The sequence below is a fragment of the Halyomorpha halys genome, unplaced genomic scaffold, assembly GCF_000696795.3.
Source record: "Halyomorpha halys isolate HHAL.00 unplaced genomic scaffold, Hhal_1.1 Scaffold548.1, whole genome shotgun sequence".
Taxonomy (NCBI): Eukaryota; Metazoa; Arthropoda; class Insecta; order Hemiptera; family Pentatomidae; genus Halyomorpha; species Halyomorpha halys.
In genome coordinates, this window is record NW_027105247.1 from 219,252 (window position 1) to 233,976 (window position 14,725).

The 14,725-nt window shown below is 30.8% G+C and overlaps 1 long non-coding RNA gene across 1 annotated transcript in view; it reads left to right on the forward strand.

The window, feature by feature from the left end:
- The window catches only part of LOC106684159 (uncharacterized), a 24,184-nt gene extending 17,149 nt beyond the window's left edge, over window positions 1-7,035 (forward strand). Inside the window, exon 3 of the long non-coding RNA XR_001343654.2 lies at window positions 4,744-7,035. This is a non-coding gene — a long non-coding RNA (uncharacterized lncRNA). The remainder of the gene's footprint in view (window positions 1-4,743) is intronic.
- The last annotated feature ends 7,690 nt before the right edge of the window (window positions 7,036-14,725 follow it).

Here is a 14,725-nt window from a genome sequence, read left to right on the forward strand (position 1 = left end):
AAACGCATAATATTATTAGAATTATTTACGATTTTATCATTAAAATTTTATTTTAGATCGGCGTTACTGTTTTAAACTAGAGAATCCGTCAATAGCATCCTCAACCGAATTATTAAATCATGTATCTATTAAAATTTTTATTTCAAATTGGTTCAATAAACATATCCCCATTATATATTAATGTATCATTTACATAATACATTTTCATTTCATACTAATTTTTTCCTAATATATGAGTGGAATTAATATTAGAGCTTTTTCCTTGTACAGACCCCGGATTAACTAGTATCTCCATCTTAACCTAGGATGTTTAGATCCCGACTAGGAGAAATGAGCTGGGCTTCTGTACTTGTTCATATCGTTTCCTGATCCACTAACTGAAGATTAATACAGACATAACTATATTGTTTAAAAATTTAATTGATCAAATGCAGACAGTATAATAGAACAAGAGCCCAAGAGGAGAAAAAATGCAGTTATTTCACCCCAATTTTTGATTACTTAATTGAATACTAGGTATAATTACTTGTCAAAATTGATGAGTCTGCCAAGTATAGGTAGAGGGAATAAAAAATAGCGGCTGTTTCAAAACCTTAAAAAAACACTAATTTTTATTCGGAGCCCTATATCTTAAAAACTACCAACAACACTAGAAAATCTAAAAGAGCATTATATTTAAAGAAGAGTAAATTTGCCGAAATATTAGCCCTAATTAGCTATTTACGTCCAAATAGTTCTCGGGATATAGCTTTTTAAAAAGCAACATTTCATAAAAATTAAATCAGTAGTTAGTTAATTTATTTTTGAGAAATATATATCTCAGGAACTATGAGACGTACATATATCTATTAGTACTCAAAGCTAGTTTAATGTACTATATAGTAGTATAATAATAACGTTTATTTTCATAGAAGTAGTAGTTTTCATGAAATTTGCTAAAATAAATTGATTTATAGTCGTTTGGACAAATTTCCATTTGCTAAATTTATATTCATATGTGAATATCGTAAGAACTTCTACCTCTATGATGATAAGTTTCATAAACTACTTTATAGTAAGTTAAATTTTCCTTATTTTAAATGTTTGCAGGCATATGTGCGTCTTATGGGCCTAGTGATATATTTTTTCAAAAACCCAATATTTTATTAAGAACAACTAGAAATTAACATTTTGTTAGTTTATTTCGTCAAATATCATAAAAACTAATACTACAAAGATAAACATTAATTAATATTTTATAGTAAATTTAACTAGCTTTAATTTGAGTGCTGGCAGACATCTGTACGTCTAATGGTTTCTGAAAACAAGTTTTTCATAAATCAAATTTACTGTCCGAAGACCTATAAATCAATTTATTTGAGCAAATATCATGAAAACTACTATTCCTACGAAGGTAAAGGTCATAAACTACTTTATAGTACATTAAACTACCTTTAATTTGATTGCTAATAGACATCTTACGTCACATAGTTCCCGAGATATAGATTTCTCAAAATAAATTAACTTATTACTAATCTTTCAGCAGATTTTTAAGACATGTTACTTTTTAAAAAGCTATATCTCGTGAACTATTGGACGTAAATAGCTCTTTTAGGGCTAATATTTCAGTAAATTTACTCTTGTTTAATTAATGTTCTCTTAGATTTTCTAGTGTTGTTGGTAGTTGTAAAGATAGAGAGCTCCGAATGAAAAATTAATGTTTTTTTAAGGTTTTGAACCGCCGCCATTTTTTATTCCTCCTACCTATACTTGGCAGTCTCGTCAGTTTTGACTAGTAATTATACATAGTTTTCATTAAAGTAATGAAAACTTGGGGTGAGATAACTGCCTTTTTTTCTTCCCGGCTCTTGTACAATAATATTTGTCAATGCTCTTGAAATTTCTTGATAATGTATTAAATGATTTTATATTCCTATTATGAAGGCTGGTATTCAATTTTTTAAGTTCAGTATAAAATCTGTTAGACTTCTTAATATTTCTTGATAAATAAATTCAGATGTTTATTTACCAAGAAATTTCAAGAGCATTGACAAATATAATACTGTCTGTATTTAATCAATTAAATTTTTAATTAATGCAGCTAGATCTGTTTTAATCTTCATTTAGTGAGTTTGTAAACTATGGCCAACAATATCATTTAAATATTAAATAATAATTCGGTAAACATTAAAATGAAGTTTAACTTAATTTATATACGATATAATTTGGAATATAAGTTTATTTTATTATGAATAAATTCATAAGTGTACAGAATATCTTTCAGATTTTAATTGTTGTCACAAAGTTAATTGTAATTATCTTTTTATTGATTAGTGTTTTCAGAGAAAATATTTATATGATTTTTGCTTTTATTTCCATACATAATCAGTTAACTTTATTTATATTTATCGATGAATAAATATAGGTATTTATTTATCAAGAAATTTCAAGAACATTGACAAATATAATACTGTCAGTATTAGATCAATTAAGATTTTAATCTTCAATTAGTGAATTTGGAAACTATAACAAACAATATAATTTCTTAAAGTACGGCAAAACCCCGCTTAAACCCGCAAAAGACCGGTTAATCCGGAGTCCCTAAAAGTAAAAGCTCAACATTTCGACTCATATATTAAGTAGCAAATAGAATGAAATAAAAACTTATGATATATATATGTATATGAAGATATGTTTATTTCAATTTGAGTACACCTATAAGAGTCTTCTTGATGATGGTCTGAGTCTGTACGGCTAGAGAAGAATAAAGATAGTGAGAGAAATAGATCAATAGAATATTGGTCCATTGTATTGATAATTATACATTTTAGATTCAATTTAAGTAAGATTTTTGTTTTAATTTAGGTACTTGCTCTCAAACAAAAAATTAATATACAATATATTAATACATTTATTTATTTATCAAGTAATAGAAAAAAGAATCACAAATTTTATACTCCCTGGATTCGATCAATTTATTTATAATCTGTACAGGTGCGTAGGTTGTTTTTATTAAAAAATAAATTTTGTTCGATATAATTTATTCATTTCAAATCATATTTCATTAAAAAAAAATACAAACAAATTATATTATGGAAAAATACAAGCATTCATGCATTCTTTTTATAATTTTAAACTGAATGCAGATAGATTAGATGAGTAAATTAAAACTTTTTAGTGTAATATATTTCTGAAAATACATTATTCACTTAAATTAGTTCGTATTCAATACCCAAAATATTTTGTTAAAGAGAACAAAACAAAAAAATGTGAAGAAAGTTTAATCCACTATCTTTCCCTCTCCTCCCCCCCCCACTCCTTATACGTGACTTTCGAATTAGGTGAGAGAAGTTAAAATTAGACCAAATGACATACTCATAATTCCTTATTACTTTTGTAAAATCATTCATTAGATTTAATCTTTACTTAGGTTCAAGCACTAAGTAAATTTAATATAGATAAGATAATTTGTTTGATTATTTAGATATCGTTAAATTATCCATTATCACGATATAGTATCCATATAACGATAGGGTATGTTGAATTATTGATTCTGAGGAAAAACTAAAAAAATAGTTATGGCAACAAAGTTTTTTATTTTAATTTATAAAAATTTCAATATTTATTTTAGGATACGATATAGTTGAGATAAATTTCACATCATAACTTTCTACGGTGATCCAACCAAGTTCAAATTCTGGTTGAGCAGTAAACTTTCTCTGAACAAAAAATCAGTTAGGCCATAACAGGATGGTAACTGTAGACTACCTGATTCCCTGGATTCTTTTGACTCTAAAATGAATAAATCACAATACTGACCATAGTTTTTCCTAATTTATTTATTTATTTGATACCAGATCGGCCTGGTGGGGCTTACATGGTTAATGTAAGTGGTACATTTTTTTAAAAGAATTGATTATGGGCGGGCGAGGAGGGGGGTATTGTCTCATACAAAAGACACCCCTAACTATATACAATGTTATAAATAAGAAAAGTTAAGATAAAATAAATAGGTTAAAATAATAATTCTTAATAAAAGATAGAAGTAAAGTTAATAACAAAAACAATGACATTTATGGATTTAACAAAATAAATATTTGATTTTTAATGGAGGAAAAAATGAATTTAAGAAAAAGATGAAGAGAAAAAAAGAAATTAAGATAAAATAAAATTTTAGAGTGACAATAACAGAACTGATAAATATAGAATTTATAACAGGATGTTCTTATAGCAGCCTGGGCTTCAGTCTTCGGGTTGTGGTTGGGTTTTCCAAGTTGTTGGTCACTGCTCCTTTAACTGTAGGAAACTGGGAGTGGAATATCATGAACCTTTTTTTGATGTAAACCTCTATTTGTAATTCCCGATGCAATTGGCTGTTTCATACTGTTTCCTAAGAACACCTGAACAAGAATCAGGGATTTCTATCAGTACATGAACTCAATATCCGTCAGGTGTGCATGGATGAATTAATAATTATTTTACTAACAAAGCTTATAGAATTTCTTTTCTTAAATAAAGAAATTATCTTTAATTAGCCCACATATCGAGAATCCACTGGATTGAGATTGTCTTCTCACTCTGCTAACAGGGGGAATTATAAGACATTAGTGTTAAATGCACATATGGTTTTTGTATGGTCGGGCAACATTAACGCCAAAAAAATGTGTTCTTTAAAGAAAAAGAAAGAACAAAATAAACACCACTTTTTATGATTTTTGCCATTTTTTCGGATAACTAATATTAATAAATTTTGTCTTGTTTCAGGAAGCTTTGTTTTCCTGCAGCGATCAACTCTCCTTGGACAAAAGGCCCGTTAGGTACTTATGTACACAATTAAGAAGATAAGAATTGAAATATGACATAATCAAAACATCATCTTGACTACATTTTCTAAATACACGAAATCAGAGACTAATCCCTAGGCTCTACCGTCAGAGAGGAAAAAGAAAAATCCCTAAAAAGTCCCCGGAGAGGATAATAGTTGGCTGAAAAGAATATAACTATAACATAACAAATAATATATAATATATATAATAAATAACATCTCGTACAGTTAAAGTGGGTCACTTTGTTCCTTATAGGATTATATAACTCCACTCACGTTAAAAGTTACGTGTTGCTACGGAAACGTTTAACTTCCGATTGGGTGTTGCAAAGTTCATTTGAATTTTTTAGGACGTTTCAGCGATACTATGTTCTTCTCTTTATTAGGTAATGTGCCCAGTGAAAGACAAAAAATAAAACATACTGGATAATACAAATATATTAATGTAATAAGATTTATCGCATTACAGTAAACTTAATAATAATCAGAATTATTTTAAATCAACTAAAAAATAATATAATTACAATGATTAATTAGGCTTCGAAAACTAGTTACATGCCACTTACAAAGTAAAAATTATTTTATACTGTTACAAGTATAAACGTAGAGTCAATGTTCAATATATCTTGGATGTTTTGTAGGTCTCGAGATACGGATATGGGTGTCTTTAAGATATATTGTTTATTTTAAATTAAATATAATATAATTTAATTAGAATATAACCTTTAAAGGTTGGACAGCGTGGGAGGATGTGGTACAAATCATTATTGGGGGAGTTTTTGCGGAATGGGTAGAGTTCGTTTGCCTTGAAAGTGAGGGGTTTGCTTACCTTTACTTTGATGTGCCTTAACTTTAGCCTATGTGTTAAATATGTTTCAGGTTCAAGGAGGTAGAAACTGCAAAGTGATCGGTTAATCAGGTTACTGTTTGAGATAGAGGGATAAGTCAAGTTTGGAGTATATTAAGGCTCATTTAATGCTGTAGATGGAGACTTCCTGAAACGTTAAAAAAAAAATATAAATTTAATTTTATTATTATTATTGTAAGAAGATAGTTGACCGTATGAAATAGATTGTAGGAAGATAGTCCAGGTGGCGGTAAATAAAGGTATCTAAATAGTAAACGAAAACTATTTATTGTTAACCACATTTCGCCCCATTTTGCAGGGCTTCGTCAGGTTAATTGGGGTAACTCATGGAGATCCGGACTCTTCATGTTAATTTTTTTTCCTTTGAAACTAGTCTGAGAATTGAAAAATTACAAAAAAACAAAACAATAATAATAATTATGCAATGAAGAGAGGATGAAACAAAAACTTGGAGATTTCTTGTAACATATGTAATCTCTTCCGATCAAGGCAAAGAGAGGAATTAAAGATTTACGAATCTCAGTACTTCTACAGTATTTTAATTGTTATATTATATTTTATACTGATGTAACCAGTTTTTAAAATAAACGAGTATGCACAATTTCAGCACCTAAAGAGAAATTAACGAATAAAGCGACTTTCTTCCTTAATATCAAACGAAACCATCACAATAATTTAGTACCCATTGTTTCATTTAAAATTAGTTGGGTTGTAGGTAATTTTTATCATTGCTCATATAGTTTAAAATTTTAAACGTAATGCAATATATGGCCAATAAACTCGCTTACGGCAGGAAGCAAATTCGATGAACGAAAGTGAATTGCTTCCAAAGTGTGAATGAAGTCATCTTATTACGAAACTGTAAAATGGCAATTTGATAAGCTTTACCGATATCTTAGCATGCAAATGAGGGTGTGGATAAAACGGTTTTTTTTTTTAATGTCTATGTCCGGACTGATCTAGAAACCGGGTTTCCAACTGTTATTCTACGGATATTCACCGGCAGCGTGTTAAAGCATAAATACACATGTAAAACGGCCTGCTGGTTTTCTGCACTGTAATAATAAAAAAAAAGAAAGCAAAGGTTACAATACAGACCGCAATAGAATGGCGAAAGAAAATTCTGTAATTTTCACAACACAATTTCACATTAGTGTTAAAGTTTATAATAAGTTCTCCACATTAGTACGTTTGCAAGTTTTCCCGTACCTTTCATTGACATTGAAATTCCGATTATGAATATTAATCTATTTTCCGATCCACTATATTGTTATATTGGGTTGTAAAATAAGTTCGTAGCGTTTTTTAATATTTCAATTTAATCCTCTCTGTTTTTATAAAATCATGTTCTAAAAAAGGATTAGTTAAGGTGGTTTTATGCATCAGTTTCAACCGAGATTCCTTATCTTTAAGTGGTATTTTGATTGCTCAAAATGGAAGAGAAAGAAAATTCATTTTCGTCATTTTATGATTTTTTATTTCCGAAAAGGAAAATCCGCTGCATAGACGTTTAACAAAATATAACTAAGTTTGGAGATGATATCTTAGAAGAAAGCACCGCCCCTAAGTGGTTTGTTAGGTTCAGATCCGGAAATTTTGACTTGAAAAACGCAAAGCGCTCACTCTACGACATGGGATATCGCAGAACTGTGCCCAGTTGGAACAACTAAAGGCAGCGGATGAGCAAAAGCGTTCAGTGTTGGCTAATCGCAATGGCATAGTTTTCCATCACGATAACGCCCGTCCTCGGGTGTCTTTGTAGACCCGGCAGAAATTATTGCAGTTTAGCTGGGGTGTGATCCCCCATCCACCCTATTCACAAGACCTTGCCCCAACAGATTTTCACTTATTTCTGGCCCTTCAAAACTCTCTTAACGGGAAACACTTTAATTCGCTCGAGGACTGCAAAACGTACATAGAGGAGTTCATTGCTCAAAGATCTGAGAAGTTCTGGGAGGACGGAATTAAAAAATTAAAGATGGCAACATGTAATAGATCATAATGGGTCAGATATAATTGATTAAAAATATTTACAAGTATCTGAAGTTTTTATTGACATCACCAGCAAAAAAGCTACGTACTTATTTTACAGCCCAATAATATTGTAACAATATTATTTTCAATTCGAGATAATAGTTTTAGCAAATATTTGTTCAAATTTCATTTCATAGATTTTTATTTAATATTGTTACTATTTTTTAGTGCACTGTGGATTGTCTTATAGAAATAAAGATTTTTTAAAATTTTGTTGTAACTCTCAATCCATTATTTTCCCTTAAAATCTATCAATGGAGCTTTACGCAAAAGGACTTGATGGCGAAGAGCCGTGAGTCAACCCTGTTGGTTCTGAAGTTCTTCTGGGGTCCACCCAGCTCCATAAATTGGGTACCCTAATATGGTAAAAATCTGGCAGTCGAGCCGATTTTGCCCAAATGACCTCCTTGCACTACTAACAGTACTTTCTTACAAAGTACTGAACCCCTTACCGCTCATGGGTTGTAGTAGTACAGATTTTAATTTTTTTATTTAATTTTCTTCGAAATAAAAAAATTGGGAGGTCTCCGATTTGAAGCGAAAAAGGAACTATTAAGTGGTTTTAATAATATCTAAAGTCTTCTATGCCATATCAAATAACATGGATCAAAAGATAATGTGGGCGGACTACTTTCAGGGATTGATGGGCTGGAAACGGGAATTTTTTATTTATTTATATTTATTTTTTAACGGATATTTTTTACTTTATTATTTTTTCCAGGACGCATACAAGCATCAAGCGCTTCTTTACTGTTAATCGCTCAAGATTTAAATTTAGGAATCGTTACTCGAGTTTGCGGCCTATATTTTCAGATAGGATAAATCCTGACTGACTAAAGAGTACCAGCTGCAACCTTCAAGACCACGTAAGCGGAATACTAAGTGGAAAGATTTCCGTGACTCTTACTCTTATGTAGTTGTAGAAAGTCAAACACTCCAACGAAAATTTGAAAATCGTTTGCTATTGTAATTGATAATGTGTTTCCTTTAACTAAAAATATCGAAGCGTGCTATTGTAATTGCTTATTGTAATTACTTCGGCAGTTTGACTATCTTGATGCAGAAGATCTTTCTAAACAATTAATAATGTTGTTAATGATTACATATAAGAGGCCTTCCAGGAAATATTTTCTACAAGCTCCACGCTGGCTTAATCCGTCTGTTACACTTGGCTGCGCCATCTTTACACTACATGCTACACTATGCTCGCATTACTAGTAGGCCAAGCAGTGAATAATTTCGGCCATTTTTCCTACCAACAAAATAGCCTGTTAAAAGAATGTTGAGCCGTCAGAGTTCACAATCACGGTGTATGTTTTGAGAAGTCATGACATTCTTTATAAAGTGAGGAAACAATAGCTCTGTCGAGTGGCATATTTACTCCATAACTGGGGTTCTTTAACGATTTGAACAATAAAATAAAATTAATCAAGAATCTACTAGGAAGTACAATTGCCTCAAGAAATATTAAACAGTTTATTACTGCTGTCGATAGGAAATGATATGCTTCAATGAACAGATAGTACAAGAGCCCAAGAGGAGAAAAAAGTCAGTTATTTCACCCTAATTTTTTATTACTTTAATGAAAAATATGTATAATTAATTATTAGTCAAAATTTATTAGTCTGCTAAGTATAGTTAGGAGGAATAAAAATGGCGACTGTATCAAAATTCAAAATCAAGATTGCGATCTGGGTGTAATTAAGTGTATGAAAGCTGTTTTATTTGTTTTCCTTCTGCCTTGCCTTTAACGATTCCCTCTGAAAATGAAACATGATATATAAATAAATCAGCTTCTTTTTAAAGGCGGTTGATAACTCTGTTAAGAAAATTCATAGTTCTCACTTATAATTAAACTATAAAAACTATAGAATTGATAAACTTTATCTCTAATGAGAGCCCCATGACTAGACATTCCCAAACTATCTTATTTGCTTTAATGACATTTGGAATCTAATAGATTATTTGTATAGATAGCTTTGACAACATGGAACTAGAAATTTCGAATTCTGAATATTATTATTACATTGAAAAATTAAATATACATTTTTTACTTTGTTCGATAGTAAAATGTATGATTAAATTATTCTTGATTCTATGACGTTTAAAAAACCAGCTTGTAACAAGAATTATTTATAAAATTAAATGATTATATAAAACAGAATATTATTTATTTGCCTAGGTAAATTGTTAATAGGCAATAAAAGAAATGTAATTTTTTTAAATTAAATAAATTGTATCAATCAATTTAAATTTAAGTCTTAAATAATCTTTATTAATATTTTAAATTTTCAACGTTTTGGCTAACCTCTTCATCTTAACGATAAATTTACACCTCGTTGATAAGTGAGCGATAATAGTGTGAAATAAATTGTAATTAAAATTAAATAAAAAAGTGAAAAATAGGTTAATTTAACTAAAATGATTAGATCTGGGCATAATAGCCCACCAAAAAAGTTTAATAGTAGGATGTAAGGTGTAAATTTATAGTAAAGATTGTCTTTGAGGATGGCGAGGTTGGCCGAAACGTAATTAATAAAGAGCATTCGAGACTTAAATGGATGATATTATATATAAATATATGTCATATTCATGTTAGTGCATACATGTATGTATAAACTATTGATAAGTCGGTCTATATAAATTAAATTCAGATTTTCAATCATAAGTCCTTTAGTGATTTTCATATTTTCCTTTGTATTGTCCTGTGTTCTCTCGATTTCAACATAATTATCTACACTGAGCTTTGTTGCATATTCCCTTCAAAGAGAAAATGCCTTTAAATCCTCAGTTTATTGTTTGTTTGTTTTGTGGCGCCAAACTTCATTGGTCACCATGCCATTTATATTTTGCTCATATTCGTTTAATTTTATTTATTTTTTAATTTGATTATTTTTTTTTCTTTTCTTCCATTCAATATTATATCCTTGCCAGTAAATGTTGTGATTTTAAAAACTGGAACACTAATTCTATTGTTTTATCGTCGTCTCCAAGTGTTTTTGAGATATCTTAGTTTAGTGCTATGCTATTGAGATGTAGTGTGAAATACGGGCATTGTTGGAAAATATGGCTTATTGATAGATTGTTGTTGCAATACTGGCAGTTCGGAGGCGTTTCTTTTGATATAAGATAGGAGTGGGTGAGCCTCGTGTGACCTATTCTCAGCCTGGTCAGTACAACCCCCTCTCTACGGCATTTGCGACTGGAGGTACCCCAGGGCTTGACATCCTTTTTAATAATTTTTAATTTGCTCATTGGGCTTTCGTACCACAAAGATTGCCATTTATCTTTGACTTCCTTTCCAAAAGGCCTGCTCATCTCTGACGGAGTTAAAATTGCTTTACCCCGTTCCCGAAGCGCGAGTGCTTCTCTTGCAGCGTGATTGGCTAGTTCATTCCCTGCGATTCCTACATGAGTTGGAACCCATATAAATGTAACTGACATACCCATATTGTGTAGAGTTGTTAAGTGAAAATGGATGCAGAATCTCCTCGGCTATCGCTTTTCTCAAAACAATAACAATTGACAAATCCGAAAACAATCATCCACCATGGACCTTCCAACGTCCTAAAACTATTCTAAGCCTGTCCAAATACTCGAAAAATAACACCGAATCAGTTGAATATAAAGCGCACTTTTCTCGACTAATTCAAAACATGCCCTAATGCTTTATAATCTATACAGACGGATCGAAATCAGACCAATCAGCAGCATCATCCTTTGTAACAAATGACTGAACATTCAAAATTAAACTCCACAAACTATGCAACATATTCACTGCCGAACTAAATGCAGCAGCACTTAGTTCGTCTTTGAACCACACCAACATAACAATAATTACAGACTAATTAAGCTCCATAAAAGGTTTAAATTGTATGTATCCAGAGCATCCGAAAATTTCCTGCATCCTCGGTTTATTTGTTTTTGTTTACCTGGTTTCTCTCGTCCCGTCAGAACGGAATATAGTTTGATTGATGTTGGAATTAGCAGCATGGCAACACATTAAAAACGAACTGTTAAAGAATATTCTAGAATTGTTTATGTTATAGGATTTTTAGGAAAATATTTCAATTACCAGGCGTTTGTATCGCTTCGATATCGTTGTTTTTAGGTTGAACGCCCTTCTGTAGTTAGACGGCAGTAAGAAGGGCGGGTTATGTAAAAGGTTATCAGCCTATTTTTTTCCTAATCAGACCTTAAATTTAACCGTGTCCTAAATATCTTTAAATCGAAAAAAAAAAATCGATTGAAAAGAAAACGAAGTAACTTACGTAAAATTATTTTCAAATACGAATCATCAAAAATATCTCAAAAATTTACAACCAGAATTAAGTAATTTATAGTTCACAATAATCACTAAAAACAATTTTAGCGCTGAATTCCCAGTACTATTTTATGCCTGTCTGAAAATAACTTTCTCATCTAATAAAAATTAATTGTCCCTTATGCAAAACTTGAAAAAAATTATTTAAAAAACCTGGTACGGTAACTTTCACTTATTATCCACATTCAGTGGAAACCAATTCGGGGTAAAGAACAATTTCTTTATTATATACGACGACAATTGTTTTTATTACTGTATTTACATTCTGAGGTATCTGAAAGTAAAATTATATAGATGAAACAATGTATTAATTTAAAACTAGGAAATTAGGTAAATAATTGTAGTAAATAAATACGTTAGGTTTCTACCTAAGGAGTAATTTAGAGTGTCTCTGCTATATGGAATACAACAGACTTAGTTAAAAAATATAGCATTTTAAGTTTCGTCTTGATATATCGACCCCATGACAAACTAAGCCCTCACATCAAGATACTTTCGAGGAAGACATTTTGAAAATTCGATATTCAAGACTGTCTGACTGTTCAATTGAATAAAGAACCAGATTCATAGACAGCACAAGTAAAACTTCCAACTTAACCGAGGTGAATTTTAATGCAATTGCACTTAACCAAAACCTACACTTAGGTAAGCGAAATTTACTACTTCCATTACTACTTACCGTAAATGGTGTAAGTTAATTCCTTAATTTTCTAAATTCTAAGGCTATTCTTATCACGTTTCATTATCAAACAAAACAAATTATAAACTGTAAACAGTGTATAATACGAAAAAGTGTAACATGGCTATGTTAAATTTGTTCACATGACGTTAGAAACGTTGGTGTATTTTATTTTTCCCTGCATTTTTCCGCTAATGAACTAATTTGTTACTAATGTCGAATTTTTTAAGCTTTCCACGTTGGTGAAAATGCTCACCTTCGTGAGTTATTCGTTTTATTTTAGTACCGTTTATGAATTCATCATTAGTATTAACTATTATTTAAAACCATTTAATTGTTCATTGATTTAACCCATGTAATCTAAATCGTTAAAACTATTTTAGTTAAATTTTTAAACCTGGAGAGATAAAATAGGACATTTGATTATTTGATTTTTCTCGAAAAAAGTTACCCAAACATTCCATGCATAGTTCCAATTTTAGTTAGGGTATTCATATACATATTGAAATCATGTTGCGAGACCTTAAAACTTCTATTACCACTGAAAACTCGTAGACATTTTTTACGATCTTAATCCTTTACTTTAGTGTATATTTCATATATATATTAGTGAAAGTAATAAGAAAAGACAAACAAAATAAATAAATTAATGCGAATTATGAAGTGAATTGACAGGAAGTTGAAAAATCACGTGCGTGATGCGATTCGTGCTAACTGGTACAGCCTGGTTTTTGTTACCATTCGACTTTTTTGAATAATGCAATAGTGATTTGTTCCGCAACGGTAACCTTTGCCGTGAATATCTCCTTGTTCTGTTACGGAATCCAAAGAGGTAGGCCCCATTCTTATCACTGCTCCAACTCGCACGTTACGTGAGAGATTGGTCCTTCAACTATCTTTTCAAAGATTGGTTCCGTTTGGACTGGATACCTATTGGGTATAGCTTGGGGCTCTTTAAGGAGTGAACGAATGCTTTATTGTAATATTTATTTATTTTTAATTATTGGGTATATAGATATTGGCAAATAATGTTTTTTTTTCTTCAAAAATTTTAAATTTAGATTTAGTTACAATCGTCATACTGGGAACATTTCAGTACTTATAATTTAAAATTTAAATTTTAGTTAGATGTCCACTTCCATAGTGTTTCTCCGTCCTCTATTATACATAACGTATACAGACTTAACCTCAAAAATATTTTAAAAGAACATTTCACGCTTTACTTTCTCTATAATACAAAAACTGTGTATTAATTTTTCTCTCTATTGATGTGTCTCTTCTATTCATATCCGAAAACACGATAACATTCCTCTTACTTTTCCTGATCACTTTTATAGTGGAATTCAAGGTAAAAGCAACACGATCCCGCCAGGGCCCTGTTTCATAATAAAAGCTAATAGTATTAGTTAAAAATACAAGTATAGAAACAACGTGTTAATTACACTAATACTTATTTTTTTTCATAATAGGGATGACTATTAGTGATGTTACAGGAGTTAAAAAGTACAAATTACTATTCTACAAGTTAGTGTAATTGTATTAAGTTAAATCGACAAGGCTAATAGTATTAGTTTGTACTTTATTATGAAACAGGGCCCTGGTATAGCATACCCGTCAAGATAAAGTTATTTTATCACAACAGGAGTTCACTACTTTAGACGGTAGGAAAAACCGTTTCGCCTCAACACTAGCTTATTAATGCTTCCGTCATTGGATAATCTTGGTGATGTTGGTTTCTTCTTCTATGAACCAAGACTCAACGAGCCTTGGGGCATGGATCATCCTGTCCATGACCTCTAGTTCAGATGACGATGAAAGGCCCTTCAAGATAACACTTGCAGCCTTGCTACGTCCAGCTGTAGTAAAGTTTAATCAATTAGCTCAGCTGTGATCGACGGCTTCGATGGAAGAGAAATTGTAATGAGTAATTCTTTGGTGGTCAGAGCCTTCTTTCCTGTTTTTCTTCATTATCACATCTCTTGGGCTTCGAAGGAGTTTTCTTCTACCTTTTGATTA